We start from the raw sequence: 19,424 nt of genomic DNA, 5'->3' as shown, positions 1-19,424 counted from the left end.
CTCTCTACTAGCTTTATTCCCAACATGGTTCCAGAAAGGCCAAAAAAAAATCAGCTTTGTGGCTTTAAATTAAAATTGAGCTGGTCAGAAATGGCTTCCACCCAAAAAATACAAATGGGTTATCCTTTGAATTTAGGCAGAATAATAGCTGAGCTAGCAAGTACAAGTTCTCTTATCCTAGCCCTGGCTTCTATCTATAGATAGATCTCCAATCATGTGATAAGACCTTGCTCTCAAGCAGCTTTAGTTGCTGTAAAAGGCTTTGCCAAACAGTCGGTGATTTTTATTTTTAGCACTTAAAGTGGGGTTCCACCCAAAAAAACTACATGAAAAATTAAAACTTTTTTTTTTTTTTTTTTTTTTTTACTTCTAAATGCCTGTTGCTAGGTGGTGGTCCCTCGTAGTCTCCCTCTTCCAGTGCCTGGGCTGGTGACATCACTTCCCCCTCGGCACAGGAAGGGCTCAGCTCTGCTCCCTCCCTCCTGTCAATCATCTGGTCACCATTACAGGTCCCAGGTGACTGAGCAGCCAATCACGGTGTGCCGCTCGCGCATGTGCAGTGGGTGCCAGGCTGTGAAGCCACAGCCTGGCGCCCACAGTTGCAATGCCGGCGCCGCTGAACGAAGGGGGAGACGAGCGGGGCTTAGATTCCCCCGCATCGCTGGACCCTGGGACAGGTAAGTGTCCAATTAAAAGTCAGCAGCTGCAGTATTTGTAGCTGCTGACTTAAAATTTTTTTTTTTTTTTTTTTTTTTTTTTTTTTTTTTTTTTCTGGACCTTGGATGGAACTCCTCTTTAAGAAGCTTTGACTACAGAAGGCTTTTGCTACGTACTCTAAATTTTCTAGAGGGGTCTTGATGCTGATTGTTAAATCATTACCATATACAGTGGAAGATGTATTTTCAGAACCCCAGGGTAAATGGCTTTTGGTGTTTCTCCTGTGGGGCCAGAGAAATTGTGTTTTTTTTTTTTTTTTTTTTTTTTTTTTCTTTTTTTCTTCTTGTGTCTATGTATAGAAGAAAACTATCAGATGGGATTGCTGCATTTAAAAAAAATTCCATTCAGTGTCAAATGCATGACGGTTTTGGGCTGTACAGATAGCACCCATCAGAGCAAGACGCATACAATGATTTTTACAAGCATATTTATACACTCCTATCATGTGACTCAATCATTTTGTACCAATGGGAAAAATCAACCAATGCAAAAAAACATAGGTATATATGGAAATCATGGGTCATCAGGTGCTATCACTTTTCCTATCGCATTCGCTATGCGCTGAGAAAAAAATACAAAACCAATAAACATATCAAATCCTACAATTTTTAATCCATTCAGCCATGTGTTTAAATGATGTATCCATTGAACCTCCTGTTTTCTAAGGGTTAATTCCCTATTTCCTTCACATCTGTTCCTGGGTATACCATAAATCTTAATTAAGAAACCAGTGTGTGTGGTTTTTTTTTTTTTTTTTTTTGAAAGTCAGGCTAAAGGTAATTTATCTGATGGAATACTTATGTCTAGCTATTCTCTTTAACCTTTTTTGAGTGGTTCCCCCTACATTTTATTTATACAACATAAGATTGGCAAGTGTAATGATTCTTAATATCGATGATGTACCCTCTATGTGAATGGGAGAAAGATTTCCCTCTGATCATACTGTTGCATTGAATGCAGCATAAACGGGGAAATGAGCCAAAGTTGCATGGTCCTAAAAAGGTTGTACGAGGTGAGGGAGGACAATACTAATCAGATTTAAACAATTTGTCATATATCGTTCGACCTCAATGGTACGAAGGCAACGGGGGACTCTGAAATTCCTGTACTGATGGATAGCTGACATGCGGGATAGACTAGTGTTTCCTAAGTATGTTATAAACCTAAGTGGAGTTTGGATGGAATTGTGAGATGAAGGGAAGACTGGTATTGGCTTGTGACGAGACAGATCATCTTGCGCCTTTAAATTTTTTTTTTTTTATATATCCTGTGGAAGGGTCTGACTGCTTGCACTGCTACATTTGGATTGTGTGCACTCCACCCTCAACATTTTATGAGATCTCTCTCAGGACATTAGATGTCAGTGTTTATGTACCATGAGTAGATTTTTATCTGGTTTTTAATCAATAAATCTGTCAAGGATAATGCACTAGGCTGGTGCGCTCTTCTTTTCATTTATGTACCACCTCCTGGACTTTTTATATAAATTTTTTTTTTTTTTTTTTTTGAAAAAAGATTTGTGTGGGGTCCAGGCAAGCTACTGATAAATGCACACCTTTCCCATAATTACCCTTTGCACCAAGGTTCCATTCTGATGGCTGCTCTCCCATAAAAGTGTGTTTCCCTCCCATCTAGTCTGTGTAAATCATTACAGGCTGATGCCTCATTGGTTGACATAGCGTGGCTCTGATTGGTGAGCTTCCCTATTCCTGGTTAAGGACTGGCTACATCTCCAATCCCTATACTTTGCATAAGTCAGCCCCCTTTAATGCAAATCCTTGTGACTAATGACTATTCTGAGCAGGAGATTAACTTGAATTATCCAGGGAAGTTAATGATTACGGGTTGGCCTCCCTTCATTGCATATCCCAGCATTGGATCCCATTGTTTGTATACACAACCTTAGGCACCGACTTGTCTGGTCTACCAGAGATTTCTGTGAAGATAATATGTTTGGCCCTACATAGATACAAGCTAAATGAAATATATTCATAATTACAATATTTTACAGCTATTAATGGAGATTCCACATAAACTCATAAGGCAACAAGTCTGTTGGCAACAGCACTTTAAAAGCCCCACATCAAAGAAAAAGGCGGACCTCTCCTTGCTCCTCATCTGGGATCTCCAACCCTACTCTACCTCCAGTCCTCTCAAAAACCTGCACTGAGAGGAATGAAGATATAGCAATAGGTGTCCCAAGTACTTGCAGCCAATCTGCTAGCAGTGCACCACCATCTGATTTTAGCAGGAAACTTTTCCTACCCCAGTTACTCAACCGTAAAAAGAAATTCGGTCCCAGCCATCCACATGCTCAGCATCTGAATGCTAGCTGGGCCAAATTGCTAGAACTGCAACTGCTGCCTTTTCAGCGGGTAGACTCTGCCCCCTTTCGTGAATTTGTGGAATGTGCTGTACCTCAGTTGCAGGTTCCAAAACGCCATTTCTTTTCACGGAAGGCCATTCCAGCTCTCTACCGGCATGTGGAAGGCAATGTTTTGGTCTCGTTGGACAGCACGGTCAGCAGTAAGGTGTATATTACCGCTGACTCATGGTCTAGCAGGCATGGGCAGGGACGTTACCTTTCCTTCACAGCGCACTGGGTAACTCTGCTGGCAGCTGGGAAGGATGCAGAACAGGGTTCAGTATTGTTGTTCCACCACACCTCCAAAATGCTAGTGGGGATTCTGCCACAGCTCTCCCCCTCCCCCTCCTCTTCGGCCTCTTCTGCAGATTTTTCCTCTGAACCAGCAGTGCTCCGTAAGCGTTCAAGGGGCTACGCAAGTACTCAGGCAAAAAGATGCCATGCGGTGCTTGAGTTGGCCTGCTTAGGGGACAGGAGCCACACTGGGGCAGAGAGTCTGTCACCTCTGCAGGGGCAGGCTCAGAGGTGGTTGACGCCACGCCAGCTTCAGCCAGGAATGGTCGTATACGACAATGTCATCAACCTTCTCTCCGCCCTCCGACAGGGACACTTGACCCATGTTTCATGTTTGGCACATGTCTTGAATTTGGTGCAGTGGTTCTTGAGCAGGTACCCAGGCTTACAAGATCTCCTGAGGCAGGCCAGAAAAGTCTGTGGTCATTTCCACAGGTCATACAATACCAGTGTTTGGCTGGTTGACATTCAAAAGGAAATCCAACCTATCCACCAACCGCCTCATTTGTGGAATGCCCACCAGGTGGAACTCAACATTGGCAATGCTGCAGCAGCTGCACATGCAGCAGAGGGCCATCAATGAGTACCTGTGTGAGTATGGCACGAGGACAGGGTCAGGGAGCTTGGATTCTTTTTGCCACCAGTGGGTACCGATCAAGGATGCATGCACTGTCCAATCACCATTTGAGGAGGCCATGAGGATGGTGAGCAGCGACAATGCATGCATCAGTGATACTGTCCCTCTTGTCTTCCTGTTGGAGCACACGCTTCATGGAATAATGGACAGGGCACTTGAGGCAGAACAGCGGGAGAAAGAGGAGGACTTCCTTACCTCTCAAGGCCCCCTTTATCCAGATAGTATTCCTGCGGGCCTGCCAAACACACAAGAAGAAGAGCATGGACGTGGATGATAAAACTCAGCAGAAGTCTACAAGGGATGGTTTTCAGTCTCCAGAAACCCAAAGAGTTGTATGTGGCTGGGAGGAGGTTGTTACGGATCATGTGATCCTTAGTGACCCAGAGAACTCAGAATCGAATGCCTCTGCAAATTGACGCTGCATGGCCTCCCTGATTCTGCAAAGCCTGCAAAAGGACCCTAGGATTCGTGGTATCAGGGAGAGGGATCTTTATTGGCTAGCAATCCTTCTTGAGCTACATTACAAGGGTACGGTTGCAGAACTCATCCTGCCTTCGCAGAGGATGAAACATCTTCAGGAGGCCTTGAAGAAAGGTTTGTGCAATGCATTTCCAGACCCTGGGAGGCTACAATTTCCTGGTGTTGGACAACGTGTTGCTAAGGCTTCGTTCAGTCAGAGGAAGAGCGGTGCAGAAGGTGGCCGGCTGACCGATGCCTAGACAATTTTTCAGTCCTCAACGCCAAGGTCTGATCGGTTCAAGCAACCATCGCCAGCGCCTGCATTACACGGTGCAGGAATATCTATGGGCAAGAGCAGACTTGGAGACCTTTCCAGCAGAGCATCCACTGGGTTACTGGGTCTTGAGGATGGACCACTGGCCAGAACTAGCTCAATATGCAATTGAGCTACTGGCCTGTCCTGCATCCAGCATTCTTTCTGAATGCACATTCAGTGCTGCTGGAGGGTTTGTAACGGATCATAGAGTGCGTCTGTCCACAGACTCCATTGATAGGTTCACATTCATAAAAATGAATCAGTCTTGGATCAGCCGCTATAAAGCACCTGATGATGATGTAACTGATTGATTTTTCTATGGATGTGGGATCCCCTGAAAAAATGCAGAGTGACTATCCGATTCCTCCTCAATCTTGATGATGCTAGCTTCCAACAATATTTTTGGTTTAGGGCACCACCACTGCCTAAGGCCCAATTTTTCTGTCCCTGTTTAACAGGGGCATGTACACTAATTACAATTTTTTATCTAATATTTCACAGCAGGGCCCGTTCCTGCACCCAACAAGAGTGTCTATGAGGGGTTACAGTGTTGTGGCACCACCACCACCAAAAGCCCAATTTTTCTGCCCCAGCAGCAGAAAAAAAGGACAAGCGTGCCCCACCGCCACCTGCAGAGGATGTACCATGTCCACAACCAGCGCTGTTGACTGTAGACACAGAGCCTGCTTGCCCTCTCCTTGGTGGCCTCCCGGACATGATGGGGATTTTGTTTTGCAACACCACACTACACTGTATTGTGCACACCACCAGAAAAGTAGTAGAAACAGTACACCACGGAATGCACTGTAGATATAGGCTACAATGGATGCTGCAGAGTATATATATATATATATATATATATATATCTCAAATATACCAATATACCGCCTGAAGCAGATTAGAAAAAGTACACCATGGAATGCACTGTAGAATGTAGATCTAGTCTACACTGACTGGATGCTGCAGAGTATGTATATATATATATATATATATATATATATATATATATATATATATATATATATATATATATATATACACACTAGGCTGACTATATATATATATATATATATATATATAAAATACACTGCCTGAAGTAAATTAGAAATAGTACACCACAGAATGCACTGTAGAATGTAGATCTAGGCTACACTGACTGGATGCTGCAGAGTATATATACCGTATTTATCGGCATATAACACGCACTTTTTTCCCCTGAAAATCAGGGGAAAATTGTGGGTGCGTGTTATAGGCCGATCCCCGCCGATTTTGTGTTATCGGAGCGATCGCGGCAATTGCCGCGGTCGCTGCTGACATACACAGCCGTGGGTAGATTCAAATATGGCGCCGAGACTGCAGGGATTCGTCGGAGCCGAGATACACATACCCGAGCGTTCTCGGCTTTTTTCGGCGCCGCCGTCACGCCCAGTCCCCCCCCTGGACCTATGTTATGTCCATCATAGGGCGGGACTGGGCGTGACTGTGAGCGGCGCCGAGAACACTCGGGTATGTGTATCTCGGCTCCGACGAATCCCTGCAGTCTCGGCGCCATATTTGAATCTAATCTATCTAATCTATCACAAAGCTGCACATGGCTGGACTGGGGCAAAGCTGCACTGCCAAAGCTGCACTAACAAAGCTGCACTAACAAAGCTGCACTGGGGCAAGGCTGCACTGACAAGGCTGCACTGACAAAGCTGCACTGACAAGGCTGCACTGGGGCAAGGCTGCACTGACACTGAAAAGGCTGCAGATGGACAGATAAGGCTGCATTGATGGGCATTTTAATGTAAGTTTTTTTTCCTTAAAATTCCCTCCTAAACTTGGGGTGCGTGTTATACGCCGATAAATACGGTATATATATATATATATATATATATATATATATATATATATATACACACTAAACTGACTGTGTATATATATATATATATATATATATATATATATATATATATATATATCAAGTACACTGCCACTAACTGAATAACCTGCCTGCTTAATCTAAATCACACTATCTCTCCGTCCACACCAACAACACTACACGGGGTCGCCGTGTGGGCAGCCTTATATAGTGTGGGGCATAGACTTAGTCCCCCTGAGCCATGATTGGCCAAAGGAATCCTGCCTTTGGCCAATTATGGCTCTCTTAGCATAGAGCGCTGGGATTGGCCAAAGCATGCAGATCAGGTGCATGCTTTGGGCAATCATCATACAGCAATGCACTGTGATCTCGCAGTGCATTATGGGTCGTTCCACGGCCGTTTGAATTTCCCACGAACGTCCCATAATGTTCGCTGTTCTTCAAACGGGCAAACACCTGATGTTCGAGTCGAACATATGTTTGACCCGAACATCGAGCTCATCCCTACTTGCCAACCGGCGCACGCCGATATACGTCGGCACAATGGCAGCGGTGGGCAAATGGGCATACCTGTACGTTCCCTTTAATTTGCGTACTGCGTGACCGTGCCCGCGGGTCCCAGGGACTCGATGTCCGCTGGTGTCCCACAATCGTGTCATGGAGCGGCAGAACGGGGAGATGCCTTTGTAGACAAGACATTTCCCTGTTCTGCCTAGCAACATGACAGAGATCTACTGCTCCCTGTCATCGGGAGTAGTGATCGCTGTCATGTCAGTGGTAGCCCACCCCCCCACAGTTATAATCACTCCCTAGGACATACTTAACCCCTTGATCGCCCCCTAGTGTTAACCCCTTCCCTGCCAGTGTAATTTACACAGCAATCAGTGCATTTTTATAGCACTGATCGCTGTATAAATGACAGTGGTCCCAAAATAGTGTCAAAAGTGCCCGAATTGTCCGCCGCAATGTCGCAGTCATGATAAAAATCGCAGATTGCTGCTATTACTAATAAAAATAAATAAATAATAAAAATGCCATAAATCTATCCCCTATTTTGTAGACGCTCTAACTTTTGTGCAAACCAATCAATATACGTTTATTGCGTTTTTTTTTACCAAAAATATGTAGAAGAATACATATTGGCTTAAACTGAGGAAAAAAATTGTTTTTTTTAAATATTTTTTTGGGATATTTATTATAGCAAAAATTTAAAAATATTGCTTTTTTTTTTTCAAAATTGTCGCATTTTTTTGTTTATAGCGCAAAAAATAAAAACCGCAGAGGTGATCAAATACCACCAAAAGAAAGCCCTATTTGTAGGGGAAAAAAAGGACCTCAGTTTTGTTTTGGTGTACCGTCGCACGACTGCGCAATTGTCAGTTAAAGCAACGCAGTGCCGAATCGCAAAAAGTGCTCTGGTCAGGAAGGGGGTAAATCCTTCTGGGGCTGAAGTGGTTAAGTTGCTGCTTGGTGACTGGCGGTCACTGCCAGGGCTGCTGTTAGAAATCGCGGAGCCCACCCCACATCATCCTGAGAGCTGCCGCTCTCATACTAAAAAAAAAGCCAGGAGAGGCTTCCTGCTCATTCACAAACTGAAGCATAGGAAACACAGCTTCCTATGCTTCAGTGATGAATGGACACAGGAGTGATTGGTGCTTATTGCTCACTGTGTTCATTCAGGAATGGAAGGGGCCAGTAAACTACATATTTGCCGGGCCCTTTTCCCCGCTCTCCATCCTTAAACATCCCCCTCTGTGCCTGCAGCAGCTTCCGGCAGGAGAGGAGAGAAGCCGGAAGTGCTGCGGGGAGGAAAGGGGCACACAGGGGGGCCCGGACAGCAGATGGAAGGGGCGCATGTGCTAAAACCAATCCCCCTGCAGTGCAGCCAGTGGAAGAAAGAAGAGGAGAAGCTGGCAACGCTGCAAGGGGAGGCAGAAGCGGATCAGTGTCTGCAATAAGGTAGTACAGCCGGCTCTCCTGCTCAGCAGGTGCCCGCGCCCCCCTTTTGAACTGATGGGGTCCGGCCCCAGTACAGAAGGGCTGGCTGTACCGCCTTATCAGCGGCCCCGGGTCACTACCCCACACCGCCCCGTCTCTCCCTGTGACATCATCCACCGCCGCTCTCAGACTGATAATAAAGCCAGGAGAGCAGTGAGTAACTGAAGTAAGTACCGGAGCAACATATTCACCGAACGGCGCGGTGGAGAATCGGGAAACTTTAGGTGGTGATCAAGTCAGGGACCCAACCAGCGGAGGTGACACTTGCAGAGCAGCCTTGTGTGTCAAGCCAGGGCCCGAGCCGGTCAGCAGGGGTGAAGCTTGAAAAGTATCTGGAGTGCCAAGCTAGGGACCCAGCAGGGAAGCGTGGGTGACGCTTGAGGGAGATACCACCTCAAAAGCCTTGAGGAGCTCACGGGATTCAGAGTCAGTGAATCAGAGGGTCCAGTGAGAGACCAGGAGCTCAAGGGGCTGAAGAGCTACAAGTGGACATTGTAGTGAAGCTGAGAGAACTCTTGAACTTTGTGTTAAATACTGCTGCCATGGGAGACAGCAAACCTGCACCTGTAGATGTGGCACCTTGCTGGGGCCTTTCCCTGCTGTCTTCCTAATGAAGTCTCGGAGTGACGGAGTCTGCCTATTGAAATTGCAACCACTTAAGGGTGTCCTGGCTCTAACCCTCTTTCCCTTGCAAAATATAAAAAGGACTACTGTCAAAAGAAATAAAACCTCTTTTACATCCAAGAAGTGTCTGGCGCCCAATGACTTTCACCATCCTTGCACCCACTATGCCTCACAACCCACCACCTATTGAAGGATGTCAGCGGTCTGTGGCCTCAAAGGTTCCCATTAGACTGGAAGAGGATGGAGATTCTGCTACACATACATACACACACACACTAGGGGCCAATTTAGACAGGAGCCAAGTAACCTCCCAGCATGTCTTTGAAATGTGGGAGGAAACCCACGCAGGCACAGAGACAGGGGCATGGTTGCCACCTCATCCCTTTAAACCGGAACACATATTAATTACACAGGTTCTGTGGCTGATTAAGGTGGTATATAAACTCACTTGATGCCTTATCTGCAATTAATTAGCCTCAGAACCTGTGTAATTAAAAGGTGTTCGGGTTTAAAGGGATGAGGTGGCAACTCTAGACAGGGGTCAAGTGCTAGGAAAAAAAAGTGTGGGAACTCAGCCACGATCCCCCCCCCACCTCAAAAATAAAAAGGCTTGTTCCCATGAATTATTGAATTATTGTTCTCCCCATGGCGGAACTACCAGGCACCAATCATGCTCCTTTTTTTTTAACCATCCCAGAACATGAACCTTGATTGGTTTAAAGAGACCCACAATCAACAGTTCTTGGTCACCTTTGCAAGTATAAGGATCACCTGTGTACATATCAGTCCCCGGCCAATCAGCCTGAAGCCCCGCCCTCTCTCCAGGGTATAAATCTCAGGTCAGGGCTGAGGGTCAGTACTGCAAGTGATCGTCATGATGGGTTCTTCCAGGGTAGGAATGGGCTTAGCACTGCTGTTGTGGAGCTTCAGTTTGTCCTGGTTGCTGTGTGATGCCAATGGACACTTTGAAAGCTCCTCTCTCCTCCACTGTGCTCTGGAAAAGATGGAATTGTCCTTTTCTATGCCTAATGATGGGGCGACCTCTTCCCTGAAAGTGTTGGGTAAGTCCTCCTTTGCTTTTGTTTTAAATCGTTTGTGGTTTAAGGAAGGAAATTGCCAGAAGTGGGGTTGATGTTCCTACTAATTGGCTGGTAGCTCACAGAACATGGTGGATGGGAGTAGCACATGTTGAATAGGGATCAGTGTTCTATTATCCAGGATATGTACTAGAATGGAGCCAGTGTCCTGAGATATTAAAGGTCTAGTGACTGGATGGGTATACCTCCATTATTACAAAGTGGAAATGAAGGCCCCGCCCTAATCTGTGTCCCATTGGGGAGATTTCCCTTCACTTCCTGTACCACAGACAACGCAGGAAGTGGTGAAATCTTTCCAAAGTGGACTCCTTGGTGGTTACCACAGAATGCTCTGCTCCCGAAGTGCCACTATAACAGCGGTAAAGCGGCACTTTACCGCTACCGCCCCATTGTGAAAGGGTTCTTGAGCTGAAGTACTTGATGGGATACTTTTTTTTTTTTTTTTTTTTTTCACTGTATACCATCCAGCTGCATCAGCTTTCAGCCTCTTAGAATTTTACAGGCTGCTGGTAATAGGGCTGGATGGTGTGCCTGAGCCAAGATGTTGACAGGAACAGATTGATATGACCTAATCTACTACTAAAGTCAAAACTTTTTTTTATTTTTTTTCCCTAGTTTTTGGCTAGAGGAGGGATTACAACCTCTGTCGTGTGTGTGTGTGTGTGTGTGTTTTCCCCCAATGTTGGGGAGATTAACCCTCTTTGTCCTATTTACTGTTATCCTTTGAAAGTAAAAGGGAAATCTTGGGTTGTCCCAGGGGAAATCTTCCAATGGTGGCACCAGGTCTAGTCACTTGTGGGTCCCCAAGGGATTTCCCCCCCCTAATTTGCAGGGGGGGGTTTCCTCACTCCCTGTTTTGGCTATGGGACAGGAAGTGAAGGGAAATCTCCTGAAGTGACACAGATGGCAGAAAAAATAAACTAACGGGTTATAACCCTCCCTTACTCCAAAATGGGGACTTTTTTTTTTTTTTTTTTTTTTTTTTTTCTTATGGTTGTAATTTAACCATAAATGTGCTATTCTGGGGTACATATCACTAAAATGTTTAATCAGCATTACTATTTAACAAATAGGATGGTAGATTTACTGTACTACATTTCTTCAGTTACTTCCTGGTATCTGGCCTATATCAAAATCTCATCCCAGGGGGAGGGGGGGGGGGGGGGCTTGATCAGCTAAGCACATCTGCCTGAGCTAAGGGTAGATGGATTCCAGGATGTAAATGCTACATGATTCATCTGCCCTTAAAGTGTTACTAAACCCAGGATCCTGCATTCCATTTATCTGGTCTCCCGCAGTACATGGACATTATTTTAGTGAAAAGTGCTCAAAATTTTCTCATCAGCAGTTTATAGCAGTCTTGTGACTTCTATCATTGTGTGGTTAAAGCTTGCAGAAGGATATAAAAAACATTTTTTAATTTTTTTTTTTTTTTTTTTTTTTTTCCTATTCTTGCAGGGCCCCTGACCCTGGACAGTGCTGATCACATGCACTCTCCCAAGAAAAACTCTCTACCAAGCTGACCATGTCCAGCTTGTCCTCTATCCTCTGTTCTATAAGGAAATGGGTTGGGTGTTACTAGATCTGGTCTCCCACAGTACATGGAAATGTAATTTTATTTTAGTAAATAAACTGCTAAATCCCCCCCCCCCCCCAACTAGCAGTCTTGTGACTTCTATCAGTGTCTGGTCTGTGCTGATCCCATGCACCCTCCCAAGAAGAGAAACTCTTTAGCACTACACAACAAACTGAGCATGTGCAGCTTGTCCCCTGCCCTGTTCTATAAGGAAATAGATTGGGGACAGGATCAAACAGCCTTTTTACACAAAGTGGAGGATTAACCCCTTGGGTTCCACAGTTTAACAAGCCATGCTTTACTGCATATACAGGCTGATTTTTACCGTTGTGGGTTTACTAGCACTTTAAGATGCCCTCAGCTGGAAATTTCTTTTTTTTTTTTTTTAAGATTTCCAGGATGAATTTCAGAGTCTTGACAATAACACTGCTTGTGGGATCTGGGCAAGTCATGGACCCAATAACACAATGGTGATTGCTGCTTCCTATGATGGATGCTACGTAAGGGAAAAGGTAAGCCTGACATCATTGGGCCAACTCATTTTAAAGTTGTAAAGTAGAATCCTGAAAAAAACTATAAACCTGTTCTAATCTATGCTAGTGATGCATTCCTTGGGTGTATGTATAGCCAGAACTTCTGTAGACCAGATTGCCTAGGCTTATTGTCAGTCCCCTTTAATGGGTCATCTCAGTCTGGCAACCATTGATGCAAATGGGAGATCATTTTCGCTGTTGCCAGAACAAGCCGTAAGGGGAATTTTTTAATGTCGACACCTGTTCTGATGGCATATCTTGGAGGCAATGCCCTCCCTTTTTAAAAGGGTTTTTTTTTTTTTTTTTTTTCTACTTGTGGTATCTTCAGGGCAGAAGTGAAGGAAGAATGTCCAAATTGGACAGTACTCTAACCCTTCCTTAGCCAAAATGAAAATTCTAGCTTTACACATGCTTGACCTGTGCTGGCTAATGAGTGCAAAGCTCCTGGTAACTTGTTAAAAAAAAAAGTGCCTGACTCCTTGGAAGTGGAGTTTTAGACATGGATCAGCAGGTTTTGGGAGAATGGGCTGAGACCATTTACCTTGGTGTAATGTAGGGGTCTCCTAACCCACCTGCAAGCCAAAAGGCCCTTGGAGGACTATTCCTCCCACTGACCCCCCCCCCAAAGTCAAGTCTTTGTTTACTACTTTTCCCACTGCCCCCCCCCCCCCAAAGTTTGAAGGGCAGTGAACTATCCCCTTGTTTTCAAAGTTTGAAGACCCCTGGTGAGAATTTTTTTTTTTTTTTCCCTCTAGGATGAGGAATTTATGATGGTTCTGCTTCTGGAAGAAATTGTTGATGGTGCTGTTGAGCAATACAAGATGGAGAAGAGATGTCCAATACAGAATGGTAACACGTCTAATCTTCTAAATGGGAATTCTCATGGCATAGTCCCCTGAAACAAAGCTATGTAGCTTTCTCAATTGCAGGCGGGTTGTATTGGGAGTTGCATGGCATGGTCCCCCTTCAATAAGAGCCTGTGGCCTACTGTTACTGGGGGGGGGGGGGGCGGGAGACACAGTGGGGGTTATTTACTAAAGGCAAATCCACTTTGCGCTACAAGTGCACTTGGAAGAACAGTTGCTGTAAATCTGAGGGGTAGATCTGAAACTAGGGGAAGCTCTGATTTTTATCATCCAATCATGTGCAAGCTAAAATGCTGTGTTTTGTTTTCCTTGCATGTCCCTCTGGATTTACAGTGACTGCACTTCCAAGTGCGCTTGTAGTGCAAAGGGGATTTTCCTTTCGTAAATAACCCCAAGTGTTTCTAAAGTCCTAATTGCATGAATCTGATGTACTGCATGTTGCTAGAAGACCTTTGTTTCTTGTATAGAAGCCCTGGATGCCCCCAGCCCTGATGTCTGCTCTGCCGTCGCTAAAGCGGACAAACTGGCCTGTGCTGAAACACCTGTAACCAGTGATGCCTGTGCTGCAATGGGATGCTGCTACTCCCCGAGCGATGCTACAATGCCCTGTTTCTTTGGCAACAAGTGTAAGTAGGATGTTGCTGGATGTGCTAAAGTTGGGAAGCCGTATCAGCCTGAACATGCTACGGCCAGTCTAGGTAAAATATAACATGCTATTTGGGCAGGCGGGGTTGCTACCCTGTTTCCCCCGAAAATAAGACCTACAAGGACTTTAACTAGGGCTTATTTAGGGGGTAGGGCTTATATTTCAGCCATCACCGACAATCACGCTAGGTCTTATTTTCGGGGAAACGGGGTAGTACCTTGGTATAGCCAAAAGCATTTAAATCTTGCAATTCATAATTGAGTGGCTTGAAGCCCAGTCTAGAATTTGCTTGCTAAAACAAAATTTGCTCAATGGTGTCTTGACATTTTATTTTAGACCCAAGCCATACTTGATGACCTTTTCGGGTACAATGGACAACCCTCTGGCTGTCCATAAGGCTTTCTATGGTCTGCTCCTGTATAATTTTGCACTCTTCACTGCAATCAAACCTGTACAGATGGGAGATTAGACTGTTCAAAAAAAATATAAATACTGCAGTGGGCACATTATCAGAGACTAGATAATTGCATGTCTGGTCTACATGGTGACAACCCAATTTTGTTTTCTACAGTGACCACACAATGCAGATTTGATGGCAACATGGTGATTGCGTTGTCCAGTGAACTGACCGTGCCATCTCTGCATCTGGACTCTGTCAGGGTGATTGGATTGGACTCCTGCACCGGGCTGACAGTAGATGCCAGTAACTCCTTTGTAGTGTTCAGGTTCCCATTGTCCTGCACCAAAGCATTTCAGGTGGGTATTACATTAGTCTGGTTATATCAAAGTCTGACCCTCATGGTGCTGGCAGGCTAACCTCTGCATATTTTCTATTATACAGTTGTGCTCATAAGTTTACATACCCTGGCAGAATTTGATTTCTTGGCCATTTTTCAGAGAATATGAATGATAACAAACTTTTCTTTCACTCATGGTTAGTGTTTGGGTGAAACCATTTATTATCAATCAACTGTTTTTACTCTTTTTAAATCCTAATCTCAACAAACTACCCAAATGACCCTGAACAAAAGTTTACACGCCCCAGTACTTTCTTGCCTGCCACCTTTGAGCAATTAACTTCCTTGCCTGAAAGAGGCATCTCTGAACTATTGTAATTTTGCTGATTCCTATATCCATATCTTCTCCTACTCCCAATATACATAGTTTCGGATCCATTTTAAGTTCTAATGAAAACTTTATTTAGAGTTTCTATAATCTCTGACCAGTACCGGAATAGTTTCGGGCACTTCCATAGCATATGCAGCAAGTCCCCTTCATCTTGACATCTAGGGCAGTTGGCATCCACTCTCCTCCCAAACTCAAACAACCTTTTAGGGGTATAATATGTCATATGGATTACCATTTAGATGTGAGATCCTCTGGGCTGGGGAAATCGACACCCTCTGTCCCCCCACTAATATCTCCCTCCACTGCCCATCTGACAGTACTCCCAGCTCTCTCTCCCATTTACCTCTACATCTAAGTTTTCCTGGGGCCTCTATGCTGTTTTTACAGATGTGTGGATATATTTCAGCTATAAACCCGCATTGGCCCTCCTGGTCCCCCAGTTTCTGAAGCACTGTGGACTCGTCCCAAACAGGACCCTGATCCCCAAACTGTGACTTAAGGGCGTGCTTAACTTGTATATAATTATATAGTGAACTATCCGGTATACCAAATTCTTGTTTTAATGTAGAAAAGGGTTTAAGTACGGATTGATTATATAGCTGAGCTAATTTCTCTATTCCTCTTTTTTTTTTCCCTTTTTTTTTTTTTTTTTTAATTATTCCTATTTCTTGTAGTTCTTGTAGATTCTTATTATGCCACAAGGGAGTGTGTTTAATCCAACCCCCCGTTCCCAATAGTTCTTTGGCTTTTCTCCACACTTTTTTTTTATTAATTTAACCGTAGGGATTTTATAAACAAAAGAGTCTGCTTCCAAGGTCTCTATCAATGTCCTATGAGGGGAACCTGTGATCATCAATCTCTCGTTGCTATCTTTCCCCAAGTATTGTAATTGGGCTGCCAAAAAATAACCACGTGGGTGCGGTACTGCCATCCCACCTTCCCACGTGGATAGTTGTAAGGTCTGTAATCTTATCCTAGGAGATCCCCCTTTCCATGTAAGGTCTCTGAATAATGTGTCTATTTTATCGAACCATTTCCTGCTTATCCATATTGGCGAGTTCTGCATTATATACAACAGTTGGGGGAGCCATAGCATTTTAATTAAATTGCACCTCCCCCGCCGTTGATAGTGGGAGGCCTTTCCATATTTCGATCTTATCTTTGAATTTTTTTTAACAACGGGGCTAAGTTATTATCTAAGTAACTCTCTGGGTCCTTAGTTATCTTAATACCTAGATATTTTGTTAGCGTTGTTACTTCTAACTTGTTATTAATTGAGGAGGTGTCTGAGCTATCTTGATCTAATGGCAACAGAACTGATTTTTCCCAATTTATAGATAACCCCGAGATTTTCCCAAACTTTGAGAATATGTCCATTACTTGATTCAGGGATCCCTCTGTCTCCCATGAATATGAGGACATCGTCCGCATACAATGCGATCCGCTCCTCTCCATCCTCCCTATGGAACCCCACTATTTTCCTATCTTGTCTTACTGTTGTGGCTAATGGTTCCATAGCTAGGGCAAAAATCATGGGAGACAAAGGGCATCCCTGCCTCGATCCCCTCTCTAATTTAAACCCGGACGAGCAATCATTATTAACTTTTACTTTTGCAATTGGTTCATTGTATAATACTTTCACCCAGTTAATAAATGAGGGACCAAAACCATACTCTTTTAATACCCTCCAGAGATATTCCCATTCTATACTATCGAATGCTTTTACCACGTCCAGCAAAAGCATTGCTCTCGAGCCCCTATTTACCGTGGGTATCTGCAAGTTCAAAAGAACTCTCCTGATGTTCATGCTGGTTGTTCGGTGGGGTATAAATCCCGTCTGGTCTGGGTGAACTATTTTGTGAATCACTTTCTTTACCCTGATAGCTAAGATTTTTGCTAAAATTTTTACATCTGCACAAAGCAGAGATATAGGTCTATATGACCCAGGGTCCAGGGGGTCTTTCTCTTCTTTATGTAGTACTATTATTGTGGCTTCTGTCATTGAAGTGGGTAACCTCCCCTGCTCTTTTGCCCAGTTGAAAACGCCCAGAAGTTCCTGAAAAAGAACCTCCCCATACTGTTTGTATATCTCGACTGGGAGGCCATCTGGACCTGGTGATTTATGATTGGCCATTTCTGATACTGCCATTTTGATCTCTTCTATAGTAATTGGTTTTTCCAGTTCCTCAACATCCATCTCCTCTAATGTTGGTATATCAATGTCTTGAAAAAATTTATCCATTTCCCCCTCATCCCTGGGCCCACTCGACTTGTATAACTTCTTATAGTATTCTTTAAAAGTCTCAGTAATCGTTTCCAATTGAGATGTTGTCTCACCTACCAGAGTCTTAATGGCCGGGACCATGGAGGGGGGGGGGAGCCGGATCTAACTATATGGGCCAGTATCTTTCCAACTTTTTCCCCTTCCCCGTACATAACTTGTTTCTGGAAGGCCCTTTTATTTTCTACTTTCCTAATTATTATATCTTTATACCTTTTGTTGTTTATTTTCCCACTCTCTCTGATTTTCGGGGGAAGGTTCATTTATATACTCTCTTTCAGCTGCCATTAGTTCCCTCTTAAACCTCTCCTCCCAATCCCGGGACGTTTTTTTAATTTTTGACACCTTTTGTATGAGTAGACCCCTTAAATATGCCTTTAGTGTGTCCCACAGCACCCCCCTCGATGTGGTACCCGAGTTAATCTTTATGAATTCTTTCAGTTCTGCTATTACCCCTTCTTGATTTTCTATTGCTTCCAGCCAAGCGGGGTTCAACTTCCATGTTCTATAGGTTTTCTTAAGGCCCGAGTTTAACGAAGTTATGAGCGGGGAGTGGTCCGATACCCCTCTAGGATGATAATTTATATTATTTATTACTTGTGATGCTAAACCATTACATAGAACTAGATCTATCCTTGACAACGAAGCACAGGAGCTCGAATAGCACAAACTGCTGAACCTTCGGGTTCCGTATTCTCCACATATCAAGCAATCCTGCTTCTTGAAGGAATTGTTTCAACCGGTTTTCCTGCTTTCGTTGCCTCTGTTTCCCCCCAGGGAATCGATCTATCTATTTTGTTATCCAAAACCATATTGAAATCCCCAACAACTATAACTGGCAATTCAGCCTTATCAACTATAAATTCCATAAGATTATACATTATATCCAATTTAAACGGGGGCGGAATATATAAATTAACCAATACACATTCCAGATTATCCATTACGCAATGCAGGAATACATACCGCCCCTCATCGTCTAACCTGCACTGTCTGCAAGTGAACGCTAGCCCACTACCGTTTAAGATTGATACTCCCCTAGAATAGGAGGTATATGTGGAGTGAAACTAATGTTTATATCTCCTCTTCCATAAATTATCTCTAGTATCTTTTGTCAGGTGTGTCTCTTGCAGACAGGCAACTTCGACTCTGAGTGCATCTAAACCCTCGTATACAGCTGCTCTTTTAACAGGACAACCCAACCCTCTAACGTTCCATGAACCAATATTCAGGACCATGATTTATTACTTGTGTTTATCAACAGGAGTTCTTAAATTAAGAGGAAAAGGCAGTACTTGAGTAATTGAAGCGGGCCTGGCATCACCAGACAGAAAGAAGATAGAAATAAAAGGGGGGGGGGGGGGGGGGTCACCACCCCATCATCAGGGGCTTTCCCTAACACCTTACATTCCCAATTAGCTAAAGTGCTTGTTTCTACTGGAAAGAGGGGCTTTACCCCATCCCACAACCTTTTTATTTTAGTGACTTCAAGTCTTAAAGACCTATTCATGATACAAACAACGTGCCTATTTGCCATAACTATATATAATTTACTAATATATTCAGTGCAACCTTGTGAAAAGAGAAAAAAAAAAAAAAGGAAGCAGACATACTTCTCTCCCTTTCCTTTCCCTTTCCCTCCTCTTCCTTTTAAAGTGCAAACGTGCCCTTTTTTGTATCTTCATATTATAATCGTTACCCTCCTCTTCCCGCCTCCCCCCCCCCCCCACACCACTCTAGGTCCCCTTTGGAGGCTTTTTTCATGACCATCACCCATTTTCTTACCCCTACCCTATTTACCCTCCTTCCTCCCCTCCACCCCCTACCCCCGCCCTTCATAACTTCCATCCCTTACCCATACAAAACCCTATCTTATTTTATACCAACCCTGTGAATGAGTCCCCCCACCCCACACATACAATGTTATATCTTTTAATATTCTTTCCTTCCTTGTTTACAGCCCCCGCTTATTTTGGTAAGAGCTGATCTTTCTTTTCTTCCAGCCATGCTCGCGCTCTCTCTG

At 44.1% G+C, this 19,424-nt stretch overlaps 1 protein-coding gene across 1 annotated transcript in view; it reads right to left on the bottom strand.

Annotated features, from left to right (window-relative positions):
• The window catches only part of LOC141141064 (kinesin-like protein KIF6), a 550,310-nt gene that overhangs the window by 419,645 nt on the left and 111,241 nt on the right, over positions 1-19,424 (bottom strand). The gene's annotated exons all lie outside the window — the stretch shown is intronic.

This window comes from Aquarana catesbeiana, linkage group LG04, assembly GCF_042186555.1.
Source record: "Aquarana catesbeiana isolate 2022-GZ linkage group LG04, ASM4218655v1, whole genome shotgun sequence".
Classification (NCBI taxonomy): domain Eukaryota; kingdom Metazoa; phylum Chordata; class Amphibia; order Anura; family Ranidae; genus Aquarana; species Aquarana catesbeiana.
This window is presented reverse-complemented; position numbering and strand designations above follow the sequence as displayed.